Raw genomic sequence first — 14,416 nt, 5'->3', positions numbered from 1 at the left:
AGAGAGAGAGAGAGAGAGAGAGAGAGAGAGAGAGAGAGAGAGTGTGTATGTGTGTGGTGTGTGTGTGTATTTTTTCCCCTATTTTTTTGTTTTTGTTTTTTGGTCGGTAGTGGGGCTTGAACTCTGGGCTTGGACGCTGTCCCTGTGCTCTTCAGCTCAAGACGAGTGCTCTACCGCTTGAGCCACAGCGCCATTTCTGGTTTTCTAGTGGTTTATTGGAGATAAGAGTCTCACGGTATTTCCTGTCCAGGCTGGCTTTGAACTGTGATCTTCAGCTCTCAGCCTCCTGAGTAGCTAGGACTACAAGCATGAGCCACCAGCACCCAGCTCTGAGATTCTTCATTAAACCACCCAAAACCCGGAAGTGTTATGTTAAAAATGAACTATACAAGCTGGGTGCCAGTAACTCACATCTGTATTCCTAGCTGCTGAGGAGGCTGAGATCTGAGGATCACGGTTCAAAGCCAGCCAATTAACTATCAGAAAACTGGAAGTGTCACTGTAGCTCAAGTGGTAGAGTGCTAGCCTTGAGCTGAAGAGCTGAGGGACAGCGCCCAGGCCCAGAGTTCAAGCCCCACGACCGACAAAAAAAAAAAGAAATATACTCATTACCTGACTTATGAAACTGTAACATCACCTCAATAATATCATTTTTTGGTTTTTTTTTTTTGGTCGATTGTGGGGCTTGAACTCTGGGCCTGGGCGCTGTCCCTCAGCTCTTCAGCTCAAGGCGAGCGCTCTACCACTTGAGCTACAGCGCCACTTCTGGTTTTCTGGTGGTTTATTGGAGATAGGAGTCTCACGGTCTCTCCTGCCCAGGCTGGCTTTGAACCACGATCCTCAGATCTCAGCCTCCTGAGTAGCTAGGATTACAGGCGTGAGCCACCAGTGCCCGGCTAGTAATATCGATTTTTAAAAAGTAACTAGACATGGAGCTGTGGCATAAGTGGTAGAGTACCTGGCCCCTGGGTTCAAGCCCCAAGACCAGCACACACATACAGACACACACACCCCTACAGCATAAAAGCTGTAGCATAAAAGTCATAGAGTACATGCCTAGCAAGCATTAAACCGTGATTTCGAACTCTACACTTCCTACCTGAGAAAATGTTAATCTCTTCTAGAAACTCATAAACTTTCTAGATCAATGTCTAGATGAGCATCTGTGGACTTTGGCCTGCCAATTTAACACATCAGCTTGCTCATTGAAATTTATGTTTTTTTGTTTTGTTTTTTTTATCCTGGGGCTTGAACTCTGCACTTGGGTGTTGTCCCTGAGATCTTCAGCTCAAGGCTATATCACTCTACCACTTGAGCCACTTCTGGTTGTCAGGTGGTTAATGGGAGATAAAAGTCTCATGGGGGACTGGGAAGGTGGCTCAGTGGTAGAGCACTTGCCTTGTATGCATGAGGCCCTGGGTTCCATTCCTCAGCACCACATAAGCAAAAAGAAAAACGCCAGAAGTGGCGCTGTAGCTCAAGTGGTAGAGCGCTAGCCTTGAGCTGAAGAGCTGGGGGACAGCACCCAGGCCCAGAGTTCAGGCCCCACCACCAGACCCCAAAAAAAATGTCTCATGGACTTTCCTTCCCAGGCTGGCTTTGATCCGTGATTCTCAGATCTCATCCTTTTGAGTAGCTAGGATTACAGGCGTGAGCCACTGGTATCCAGCTGATCTTTTTTTTTTTTTTTTTTATTGCCAGTCATGGTGCCTGAACTCTGGGCCTGGGCACTGTCCCTCAGCTCTTCAGCTCAAGGCTAGTGTTCTACCACTTGAGCCATAGCTCCACTTTCAGCTTTTTCTGCTTATGTGGTGCTGAGGAATTGAACCCAGGGCCTCATGCATGCAAGGCAAGCAACTCTACCACTGAGCCACCTTCCCAGCCCCTCCAGCTGATCTTTTTCATTTGGGCCTTTTTCATGGAGGATCTTTTTCATGGAGGGGCTGCGTTTCCTTACCTTTCACATAGGACAGCAGTGCCTGTCCGAAGTAGGTGACCGGCCTAAGGCCAGGAGGCAAATATAGATCTAGTCCAACTACTAGGAAACAGTAGTCTGTCTACCTGATCTCATTTAATCCTGGCTTATCTTTTATAAGTGAGAAAGAGGGCCCAGAAGAAAGCAAATGATGTGTCTCTCCCAAATCCCTGTGTGAAATCCTTGCCATCAAGGCCCTGGTGTGACCAGTTAACCTTTGGGAGGTGATCAGGTCAGAAAGATGGAGTACTCAGGAATAGAAGGAGCACCCTTCTGAGAGACCTAGGGGCTGGGGGTATGACTCAGTGGTGAGCCTTTGTCTAGCATGACAATGCTATGGGTCCCCTTACCACAAAGATTAATTACCACAAGGATTAAATAAATAAACAAGCTCAGGAGAACCCACTTGTCCTTACCTCCCATCAGCCCAGCACTAGATGCTGGGCTCAATTCCCAGCACAAGAAAATGAAACAACAAGAAAGAATTCTACCATATCATTGTTTGGTATATATTTGTGGAATGAATGACTAGCCTAGTTTTTATTTTGGGTCCTAAGGTTTTGAACCCAAGCTATTTCACATTCTTTTTCTTTTGTTTTTCAGTCCTGGGGCTTGAACTCAGAGCCTGGGCACTGTCCCTGAGCTGCTTTTTTGTAGGTTTTTAAAAGAGGTAGCCGAGTAAGAACTGCACCACGCACGTGGTATTCAGGTATGGGGTAGGTTTATTCAGTAGACCTGATGGGACCAGGCAAGGTTGGCACTCCATGAAGCTGGCAAAAGAGAGAACGTCTGGCCCCCCGGTTAGGCCCTATATAGGGTAGGGGGCGGGGAAGGGTGTGTCCAGGTAAAGGGAAGTGGGATCAGGTGGGAGAAAGGTGTGGCCACATCAGCTTAAGATGTGGCCTCAGCGGATGCGGATGTGACCTCTTCCAGGTGTCCCAGTTGCCTAGGTAACGCAGGTACTGGGCGAGGTCCAGGAATGGACCTTACATTTACCACTTGAGCCACAGTGCTATTTGAGCTTTTTCTGTATATGTGGTACTGAGGAATCGAACCTAGGGCTTTATGCATGCTAGGCAAGCACTCTCACTTAAGTGGTAGAATGCTAGCCTTGAGTACAGAGAGGCTCAGGGACAGTGCCCAGGCCTTGAGTTCAAGCCTCAGGATTGGGGCTGGGTGGGATATATATGTATATATATATGTATATATATATCATATTTATTTACAGAATACATCATCAAATCAGACTGCCTAAGCCCAAAGTAAGGGAGAGGAAGGAGGGAGTCATGTTAACTGGGTCAGAAAGAGGGTTCATCAGGGCACTGGTAGCTCATGCTTGTAATCCTAGCTATTCAGGAGGCTGATATCAGAGGATCTTGGAAGCCAGTCCAAACAGGAAAGTCTGTGAGACTTTTATTTCCAATTAACCACCAAAAAGCCTGAAGTGGAGCTGTGGCTGTAGTGGTAATGCACTAGCCTTGAGCAAAAAAAGCTAAGGGACATCACTCAGGCCCTGAGTTCAAGCTCCTAGGACCAGCACCACAAGAAAGGAAGTAAGGAAGGTGGCTCAGTGGTAGAGCGCTTGCCTTGCATGCATGGGGCCCTGGGTTCGATTCCTCAGTACCACATAAGCAAAAAGAAAAAAGCCAGAAGTGGCGCTGTGGCTCAAGTGGTAGAGTGCTAGCCTTGAGCTGAAGAGCTGAGGGACAGCGCCCAGGCCCAGAGTTCAGGCCCCATGACCGAACCCCCCCCCCAAAAAAAAAAAAAAAAAGGAAGTAAGGAGGTTAGGAAGAAAGAGGGAAGTAGAGAAAAAGACAGGTGAGGGGCCAGAGCCAGGAAGTACAGAACAAAGGACTACTGATTGGTAAAGAAGTCATGTTCTAGGTGGAGCCTCCGGGTCTGGTCTTTGGCTTGGTCACCTGTGAATTAGAATCAGCGGGTGGATCTTTATATCCAATGGGCCCATGTTGAATATTCTCAGCATGATGCCTGGGACACCTCCCCTCAGCCTGACAGGGAAGCCAGGAGTGTGGCTGGAGGCCACTCTAGGCCTCAGAGCCACTGACTAGATTTATTCCTTTAGAAGGTCTAACTCTGCATCTCTTGTGTGGTCCTGACACCAGTAACTTTCAGAAGAAAGCACCCAACCCATTTTCCTGGAAGGTTGGACCAATGCTGGTTTTGTCCATTGTCCTCAGAAAGGCAGGGCCTGGACTGATTTGGCTGTCAGCAGACAAGGTGACCAGAGGAGAGCATAATGACACCATTATTAACAAAGCATCATCAACAAAGGGCTTCTAACAAGTGTTAGGTTCTTTGAATGCATTGTGGTAATTACTTATGGTATAACAACCTTGATTTTGCCTCCAGTATCTATGTTCCAGGGTAAACCTGAGTCACCTACTCCCAGGCTGAATTGATGAGCAAATGTCCTTTTACCTCTGCTCTTCATCTTTCCTACATTAAGACCTCCTTATCTTGACCCTGGCCTACCCCAGGCCCAACCCCACACTGCCCTGAGTGTGTCCTTGGCCAGAGTTGGCTGTGGAGGCTTTGGAATCAGGGAGGGTATGCACATTCAGTCCACACTGTGACCTTGATAGACAGGAAGCATATAGAATATTTGTTGCTGAGCACAGAAAATCAAGACTAAAATCTACTCTTATAAATTTTCTTACCTTGTTTTTGGTGTGCAGATCTAGACAAGAGTGTGCAGTTATCACAATCAGGCTACAGGCCAGGTCTGTTACCACCAAAAGTTTCTCATGCTGCCCTTTGGCCGTCACCCTCACCTTTACTCTCTGTCCCTGCTTGGCTTTCTGTTCTTTTAATGGAGCTTTTTCCAGAGGTCATATAGGGGAAATGTACCATATGTGAACTTGTTTTTGTAGTTGGTTGTGGTGGTAGGGCTTGAAGTTGGCCTGGGCACTGTCCCTCAGCTCTTCAGTTCAAGGTGAGTGTGCCACTTTTGGTTTTCTGGTTGTTTATTGGAGATGAGTCTCATGGACTTTCCTGCCCCAGCTGGCTTTGAACCATGATCCTCAGATGTCAGCCTTCTGAGTAGCTAGGATTACAAGTGTGAGCTACCAGCACCTGGCTCCATATGTGAACTTTAAAAAATATTTTTTGTGATGGTCTTGGGCCTTGAACTCCAGGCCTGGGTGCTGTCCTTAAGATTGTATTGTTCAAGGCTAATGTTTTACCACTTGAGCCACATCTCTACTTCTGTTTTTTTGGTGTTTAATTCAAGATAAAGAATCTCATGGACTGCCGGGCGCTGGTGGCTCACGCCTGTAATCCTAGCTACTCAGGAGGCTGAGATCTGAGGATCGCGGTTCAAAGCCAGCCCGGGCAGGAGAGACCGCGAGACTCCTATCTCCAATAAACCACCAGAAAACCGGAAGTGGCGCTGTAGCTCAAGTGGTAGAGCACTCGCCTTGAGCTGAAGAGCTGAGGGACAGCGCTCAGGCCCAGAGTTCAAGCCCCATGACCGACAAAAAAAAAAAAAAAAAAAAAGAATCTCATGGACTTTCCTGCTGGGTCTGACTTTGTTTTTTTTTTTTTTTTTCAATGAGTCACTTCCTTTTTATTAAAAAATAAGTTGACTCATAATCACTCTCACTTGAACATCTAAATAGTTCTCTTTTTTTATTGTGATTAAGTGAATACATAATTTCCCAAATTTCACAGTATTGTGGAATAATGATGCTCATTTAAAGTCACAAACTCATTCTAACTTTCCTGGAGCAAATTGTCTATCACGGTCTATAACATATAACGGTGTACACATATACACCATACATGTGATCAGCAGCATGGGGTTATTTAATAGTGGTTCGATCACATGAGTGGAAGTTCTTTGTTTCTTAAGTCCTGTTAATTTTGTCGTATCACCTAACATTTTGGATTTAACATCCATTTATCAGGGAGACCATGTACCATTTGTCTCTTTGCTCTTGGCTTACCTTGCTCAACATGATTTCTTCTAGCTCCATCCATTTCCTTGCAAATGCCATTATTTTCTGACTTTGAACTGAAATACTGAGATCTCAGCTCTCTGAGTAGCTAAGATTACAGATATGTGCTACTAGCATCCTGTTTGTAAACCTTTTTATTTTTTTGGTTGTTGTTCATGGGCTTGAGCTCTGGGCCTGAATGCTGTCCCTCAGCTCTTCAGCTCAAGGTGAGCTTTCTATCACTTGAGCCACTACCCACTTCCAGTTTTCTGAGTGGTTTATTGGAGATAAGAGTCTCACGGACTTTCCTGCCTGGGCTGGCTTTGAACCGTGATCATCAGATCTCAGCCTCCTAAGTAGCTAGGATTACAGACATGAACCACTGGCGCCCAGTTTTGTATGTTAACTTTTGGTTTCATATACATGAGATTCCTCCACACTGGGTGTAGTGATAGTCCACTGTTTGGATATACTACTATTTGTTCATTCATTTACTAGCTGAGGGATTTTTCAGCAAATATGAATGGTCTTAAACAAAGCTAGAGAGCTTTAAAAAAAAAAAAAAACCACTGTAAGGCAGGGTGCCAGTGGCTCATGCCTGTAATACTAGCTACTCAGGAGGCTGAGATCTGAGGATCACAGTTCAAAGCCAGCCCAGGCAGGAAAGTCCATGAGACTCTTATCTCCAATAAACCACTCAGAAAACTGGAATTGGTGCAGTGGCTCAAGTGGTAGAGCGCTAGCCTTGAGCTAAAGAGTTGAGGGACAGCGCCCAGGCCCAGAGTTCAGGCCCCATGACTGACAACAAACGACATTATATCATATACACACAAACACATATGTAAATTGTTATTATAAAGGTGATATACAGAGAAGTTACAGTTACATAGTAAGGTAATGAGTACATTTTTTTTTGAACAATGTCACCCAAGAGCTTTTTTTGTTGATGTAGTTCTGGTACTTTGGTTTGGGTGCTGTCCCTTAGCTTTTCCATTCAAAGCTGGGGTTCTACAACTTGAGCCACAGCTCCACTTTTGGCTGGTTAATTGAAGATAAGAATCTCAGCTAAGGCTGGAAAGGTGGCTAAGTGGCAGAGTGCTTGCCTTGCATTCTTGAGGCCCTGGTTCAATTCCTCAGCACCATATAAGCAGAAAAAGCCGGAAGTGGTGCTGAGACTCAAGTGGTAGAGCGCTAGCCTTGAGCTGAAGAGCTGAGGGACAGCACCCAGACCCAGAGTTCACGCCCCACAACCGACAAAAAAAAAAAGGAAAAAGAAAAAGAATCTCATGTACTTTCCTGCCCAGGCTGGCTGCTAACAGTAATTCTCACAGCTCTGCCTCCTAAGTAGTTAAGATTATAGCCATGAGGGGGCTGGGAAGTTGGCTCAGTGGTAGAGCGCTTGCCTTGCATGCCTGAGGCCCTGGGTTCGATTCCTCAGCACCACATAAGCAAAAAAGATTATAGCCATGAGCCACTAGTGCCAAAAAAAAAAAAAGAAGTTCTGACACCTGCTAAAACACAGATGAACCCTGAGGACTTGATGCTAATAGAATAACCCAGTGCCCAAAGGAGAAAAACTAGGAATCTGCTTACACTTACAGAAAGAGTCAAAGTCATAAAGACAAAGTAGGAGGAAGAATTTCTTTGGTATGGGAGTAGGGGGAGGATGACAACATGGATGGTGTGATGTCTGTACAACAATATGAATGTGCTTAGTGCTACCCAGATATGCACTTTAAAAAGACTGAGATAGGTGGGTGCTTGTAATCCTAGATACTCAGGAGGTTGAGATCTGAGGATTGTGGTTCAAAGCCAGCCCAGGCAGGAAAGTCCATGAGACTCTTATCTTCAATAAACTACTAGAAAACCGGAAGTGTCGCTGTGGCTCAAGTGGTACAGCGCTTACCTTGAGCTGAAGAGTACAAGTAGCACCCATCCCCAGAGTTCAAGCCCCACAACGGACCAAAAAAAAAAAAAAAAAAAAGACTAAGATGGTCCATGTACTGTGTGCACTTTCCTGCATGTGTGAACACACACACAAGCACACACAATCAGAACAACAAAGTACGAAAACTTTATTGTATTTCTCTGCCTCCTTTAGAGTAAAATGCCTGGAAAAAGATGTCTCTATCACTGTTCTCAATTTTCTCCCCAAGTCCCTTGATCAAATTATTACTTTCACAGCTCTCTAGAAACTGCTCTGATAAAGGTCAATGCTGACTCCTTGTTGAATCCCTTCACCTCTCTGAATACATCAGTCACAATCTCTCCCAGAGGACACCTGTCTTCTGGAAGCACCTTCTCAGCCAAAGCAGGTGCAGGGACCCCTCTTCTTTGCTCTGACCCTGGCCCCTTCTCTGCTCCAACCCATTGCCCTGGTGACATCAGCCCTACGTTGCCAGTGATAGTTCAGTGATATTGACAGATTATAGGATCATGTCCACATTTATACCTCTAGTCTGACTTCTACCTCTGGCTTAGTTATTTCTGGAGTGGCATGCTGGGTCCTGGAGACCCAAGACTTCTTGAGGCCCTTGCCTCACAGCTCCTCCCTTCCAGTTGCCATAGTTAGTCCATTGCACTCTGCCTTCAATACTGGTGTCTCCAGAAAGTGACCATTTTGGACTCATCACCTGCTTCTACCACAACCCCACACGGCACCCTACCTGGGTCCCAGACATCAGAAAGAACTTCATTGACCAGAATTGGTTGAAATCTCTTTGTACAAATAAAGATAACTTTTAAAAAATGTTTTGTCACTTTTTTTTTGTTGTTGGTTGTGGGTCTTGAATTCTGGGCCTGGGCACCATCCGTCCCTCAGCATTTCAGCTTAAGGAGAGTGCTCTACCACTTGAGCCACAGTGCCACGTCCAGTTTTTCTGGTGGTTTATTGGAGTTGAGTCTTACGGACTTTCTTGCCTAGGCTGACTTTGAATCGTGATCCTCAGATCTCAGCTTCCTGAGTAGCTAGATTATAGGCATGAGCCACTTGGGCCCACCATTTTAGTCACTTTTCTTATTTCAAAAGTCTAAATCTTTCAAAGGCTGAAAGGTCCTCGCAGTTTTCCTCCCCAATTCTTCGCATTGCATCTCCTCTTTTTCCTTTCCTTTACCCTTTCGTGTGTGTGTGTGTGTGTGCTAGTCAGAGCTTGAAACTCAGGGTCTCTAGACTTTTGCGCTCAAAGCTCATGTTCTACCACTTGAGCCACATCACCACTTTGACTTTTAGATGATTAATTGGTGATGGGTACACAGACATTCCTGCTCCAGGCTGGCTTCAAACTCTAATCCTCAGATCTCAGTTTGAGTAGCTAGGCTTATAGATGTGAGCCACTGGCACTTGGCTACATCTTTGCTTACCCTGTTGAATCACACAAGCTTCTTCTAGTTCCTCATACACTTCCCTACAGGCTTTTGCAACTTGCAGATTACTCTAGAGTCCCCCTCCCTGTAGTTAGAAGGCCCTGCTTTACCTCTTGCTCTGTTCAAGATTCCGTGTCTGTGTGTGTGTGTGTGTGTGTCTTGAACTCTGCCTCTTGCTCTGTTCAAGATTCTGTGTGTGTATGTGTGTGTGTCTTGAACTCTGGGCCTAAGTGCTGTCCCTCAGCTCTTCAGCTAAAGGCTAGTGCTCTACCACTTGAGCCACAGTGCTACTTCTGGTTTTTCTGGTGGCACAGACTTTTCCTGCCCTGGCTGGGTTTGAACTGTGATCCTCAGATCTCAGCCCCCTGAATAGCTAGGATTACAGGCATGAGCCCCTGGTGCCCCGTTTAAGGTCCCCCTTTTTTTGTCTGTCATGGAGCTTGAACTCTGGGCCTGGGCGCTGTCCCTTGCTCTTCAGCTCAAGGCTAGTGCTCTACCACTTGAGCCACAGTGCCACTTGTTCTTGTTTTTTCTGAGTGGTTTATTGGAGATAAAGAGTCTCACAGGGTTGGGAAGGTGGCTCAGTGGTAGAGCACTTGCATTGCATGCCTGAGGCCCTGGGTTCGATTCCTCAGCACCACATAAGCAAAAAGAAAAAAAGCCAGAAGTGGTGCTGTGGCTCAAGTGGTAGAGCGCTAGCCTTGAGCTGAAGAGCTGAGGGACAGCACCCAGGCCCAGAGTTCAGGCCCCACAACTGGACCCCCCAAAAAAAACAAAAAAAAAGAGTCTCACAGACTTTCCTGCCCAGGCTAGCTTTGAACCATGATCCTCAGATCTCAGCCTCCTGAGTAGTTAGGATTACAGGCGTGAGCCACGGGCACCCAGCTAAGATTCCCTTATTTTTGTCTTCCTTTTTCTTTCATCTTTCTTCCTTCCTTCCTTTCTTCCCTCCCTCCACCTTTTCTTCCTCCCTCTCTCTCCCTCATTTAATATACATTTGGGAGAGTTGGGGTGTCCCAGATTTTATTAGCTTCTAATCTCATTTTTCCTGGTTTCTTTTTCTCTCTCCCTCTTTGTTCTTCCTTCCTTTTCTTTTTTGCAGAGGTGAGGAATGAATCAAGGCTTTGCACTTGCCAGGCACGTGCTCTTCCGCTAAGCTAAATCCCCAAACCCTTCCCTGGTTGGCACGTCCTTGTTTGAACAAAGATTCTTTTTTGGTTGTGGGGCTTGAACTTAGGGCCTGGGCACTGTCCCTGCACTCTTTTTGCTCAAGGCTTGAGCTACAGATCCATGGGGAGTTTTCCGCCCAGGCTGGCTTCAAACTGTGATCCTTCAGAGCTCAGCATCCTGAGTAGTCAGGATTACAGGCATGAGCCACTAGCGCTCCCAAGATTTATTTCTCAAAAATTTGCTTTATTATTCATATCTTTTCATCCATTAAAGCAGAGGCTTTTGTTTTGTTCAGTATTTCATCTCTGGAGCTTAGGGCTTGAAAAACTTGAATAAGGAAATGGGTGAGTAAACGAACACGTCCACCTGCATGCCCCGTAGCTGTAGCGTCACGCTCTCCCCAGCCCATTCCACAGTCCTGTCACTCCTTCCCCATCCTCTTTTCACACTAAGGCGCTGCCAGGCTGGCTCAATAAGGTCCCACTTTAGAGGCCTCTGGGCCTGGAATGTACTTAGGACACACCAAGTGTCAGCATCTTGACACCAGGCTGATATTTAGCAGCTTCTGTGTAGTTATTATGTCAGGTCCATAAAGAGGAGCCTTTGTGAAGTGTGCACCGCATTATCTGTCCTGAGGTCTGGTGAAATGAAGCCCAGGCTCCTGTGTCTAGGTATATATGACATGGCCCTGAGCCTTCTCTGGCTACAGAAAAAAAACAAAACAAAACAAAACTAGCTAGGCATATCATTAATGCCTGTAATTACAACATTTGCACAATGGTAAATTCACACAGCACAAATCTGCCTCAAAAAACCACCCAAAATCCAAATCAAACTAACAAACGACAAAAAAAAACATCCCCTCCATGGATGTTATCAACACCTGAGTTTCCATTGCAATCTCCATCAGTCCTGACTCACCCATCTTTCAAGACTTCTCCCAGAGATGGCTGGATAACAGGAGTGATGTTAGTCACACCAAAGGAGCCATACCTGGCCGAGACTTCAGATGAGGATGTGGGGGTGGCAGTCTCTGACTAAGAGAGACAAACACTATGGCTAGGTAAGTCAGGGGGTGATTAGAGGGGTGGAACCACCCTAGGTCCTAACTAAACTTAATCTAACACCTTGGGGGCTGCAAAGCAGGCTGAGGTCAGAGTGACCCCCTGCTCCAAACACTTATCCATGGGGTCCCCACCTCCATAATGTCCATGCTGAGCCATAGATCAAAATAGAAAAACAGGTTCAGCTCCTCCTCAGCAAACCAGCTGGGCAGGTTTGTTGGTGTCAGGGAGACCAGGTGGAAGTCACCTCCAGGGATTGAGTGAAGCCAAGTAACCTGGGAGAGGGCTCTAGGGAGCAGCGAGGTGGATGAGAGTCAGCAACACTGCTCTTAGGGTCAGGGAGCTTCACAGGTTGTGTTTGAAGGCAGGCTGGATTGTGGCAGAACTTGACAGGACATTAAATATAGCAAGACTATATGGTAGTTTTATTTTTATTTTCTTGAGCAATGTCCATATTGATTTCCATAATGGCTGCATGAATGTACATTCCCTTGTCCATACTCACCAATATTTGTTGTTTTCTTCATGACTGCCATTCCGACTGGAGCGAGATGGAATCTCAGTGTGTTTTGATTTGCCTTCCCTTATGGCTACAGCTCTTAAGAATTTCATATACTTTTTGGCAGCACTGGGATTTGAAGTCAGGGCCTCAAACTTGCTTGGGTGGCGGCTAGCTCTTCTGTTCAAGGCTAGCACTCTACTGATTTGAGCCACAGCTCCATTTGTGTGTTTGTTTTTTTTTTTTGGTGGCTAACTGGAGATCACACCATCTCAAAGACTTTCCTGCCTGGACTGGCTTCAAATCTTGATTCTCAGATCTCAGCCTCATGAGTTAAGCTAGGATTACAGGCATGAGCCACCAGCAACCATCTCAGCAGACATTATTTTAAATTAATTAAAAACAATAGCAACAGCTGGGTGCCAGTGGCTCACACCTGTAATCCTAGCTACTCAGGAGGCTGAGATCTGAGGAGCATGGTGTAAAGCCAGCTCAGGCAGGAAAGTCCGAAAGACTCTTATCTCCAATAAACCACCAGAAAACTGGAAGTGGCACTGTGGCTCAAGGGGTAGAGCACTAGCCTTGAGCTAAAAAGCTGAGGGACAGTACCCAGGCCCAGACTTCAAGACCCACAACCGACCAAAAAAACCCAAAAAACAAAAATCAAAAACCTTTCAGGGCTGTTATCAACACTTAATTGTGTTATTATTACCTTGAGCCCTTGTTCAGCTTTTTCCACTCATGGCATGCACTTTTCCACTTGAACCACACCTCCAGTCCAGCTTTTTCTGCTAGTATTTTTTTTTTTTTTTTGTCGGCTGTGGGGGCTTGAACTCTGGGCCTGGGCGCTGTCCCTCAGTTCTTCAGCTCAAGGTGAGCGCTCTACCACTTGAGCTACAGCGCCACTTCCAATTTTCTGGTGGTTTATTGGAGATAGGAGTCTCACGGTCTCTCCTGCCCGGGCTGGCTTTGAACCGCGATCCTCAGATCTCAGCCTCTTGAGTAGCTAGGATTACAGGCGTGAGCCACCAGCGCCTGGCTCTGCTAGTATTTTTGTAAACAGTTTCTCTCAGACTTTTCTGCTCTGGCTCTCTCTGAACTGTTATCCTTAGATCTCAGCCTCCTGAGTAGCCAGGATTACAAGAGTGGTCCCCAGAAGGTCAGCTTAACCTTTTTTTTCCTTTCTTTTATTTCCCCCTTCCTTCCTTCCTCTCTCTGTTGGTTGTGGAGCTTGAACTCTGGGTTTGGGTGCTGTCCATCAGCTCTTTAGCCCAAGATGAGCACTCTACCACTTGAGCCACAGCACCACTTCCGGGTTTCTTGTGGTTTGTTGGAGATAAGAGTCTCACAGGTGTTCCTGCCCTGGCTGGCTTTGAACTGCGATCCTCAGATCTCAGCCTCTTGAGTAGCTAGGATCACAGGAGTGAGCCACCGGTGCCCAGCAGCTTATCCTTTTTCTTAATCCATGATCTTGAGGGAGAGTCAAGAGAAGCTGGCTGCTGGTGGCGGTGGCTCAAGCCTGTAATCCTAGCTGACTGCCATGGGGCAGACAGGACTGTCCATGACATTATTCAACCAGCTCTGGGGCAGTCTTGCTACTCAATGGACCTCTGACCTTGAGCAAGTGCTCTTCTTGAGCCTTGACTGGGAAATGGGGTGCTACTTATATCTTACTCCACTCTGCTATTAGGGGGTGGTCAATGAGATGTTGCAGGTGAGGTGCTCTGAGCTGGTTGACTTACACCATTTCATAAATGCTGGCGACTGCAGTAATCTCTCCTTATCTAGTATAGTCTTTGTCTTATAACTGGTTTGAGTGTATGACTATCACCTTTCACTTTTATCATAGACCCTGTTTACCTGATACGGAACTTAGTGTTTTTCTTATAATTTCTCCAGGGCTGACTTCCTTCCTCCGTCACAGAAGGACACTGTGTGTCCTTAGCCTGGCTTTTGTTTCTTTTTTCTCTCACTGAAGTGTACCTTCTTCTTGCCTGGTCTACACACCAAGTTCTAGGCTAGTCTGGACTACTTGGTAAGACCCTGTCTCAAAATACATAAACAAAACCACACATACTTGAGGGGGAAAAAAGAAGAAATGACCATTTTAGCCCCCAGGGTGGGAGTAAAGGCGGTATTGTATTTGTAGATGCTCTGTGATTTTTTTTTTTTTTGACTCTTTAAATTTTGAGATTGAGCCTATGTTACCCTGGCTGGTCTTGATCTCCTGAGCTCAAGGATCTTCCTGTTGGGGCTGTAAGTCATGTGCCACCATGCTCAGCTTGGATTTTTTTTATTGTTATTTAAAGGTTATATACAGAGGTTGTATAAACAGTTTACACTGGATGTAATCAAACTACACAGTATCAGCCAGCCTTTGTGTTCAAGC

This window comes from Dipodomys merriami, unplaced genomic scaffold, assembly GCF_024711535.1.
Source record: "Dipodomys merriami isolate MVZ:Mamm:240054 unplaced genomic scaffold, mDipMer1.0.p SCAF_11, whole genome shotgun sequence".
NCBI lineage: Eukaryota > Metazoa > Chordata > Mammalia > Rodentia > Heteromyidae > Dipodomys > Dipodomys merriami.
Note: the sequence above shows the minus strand (reverse complement) of the source record.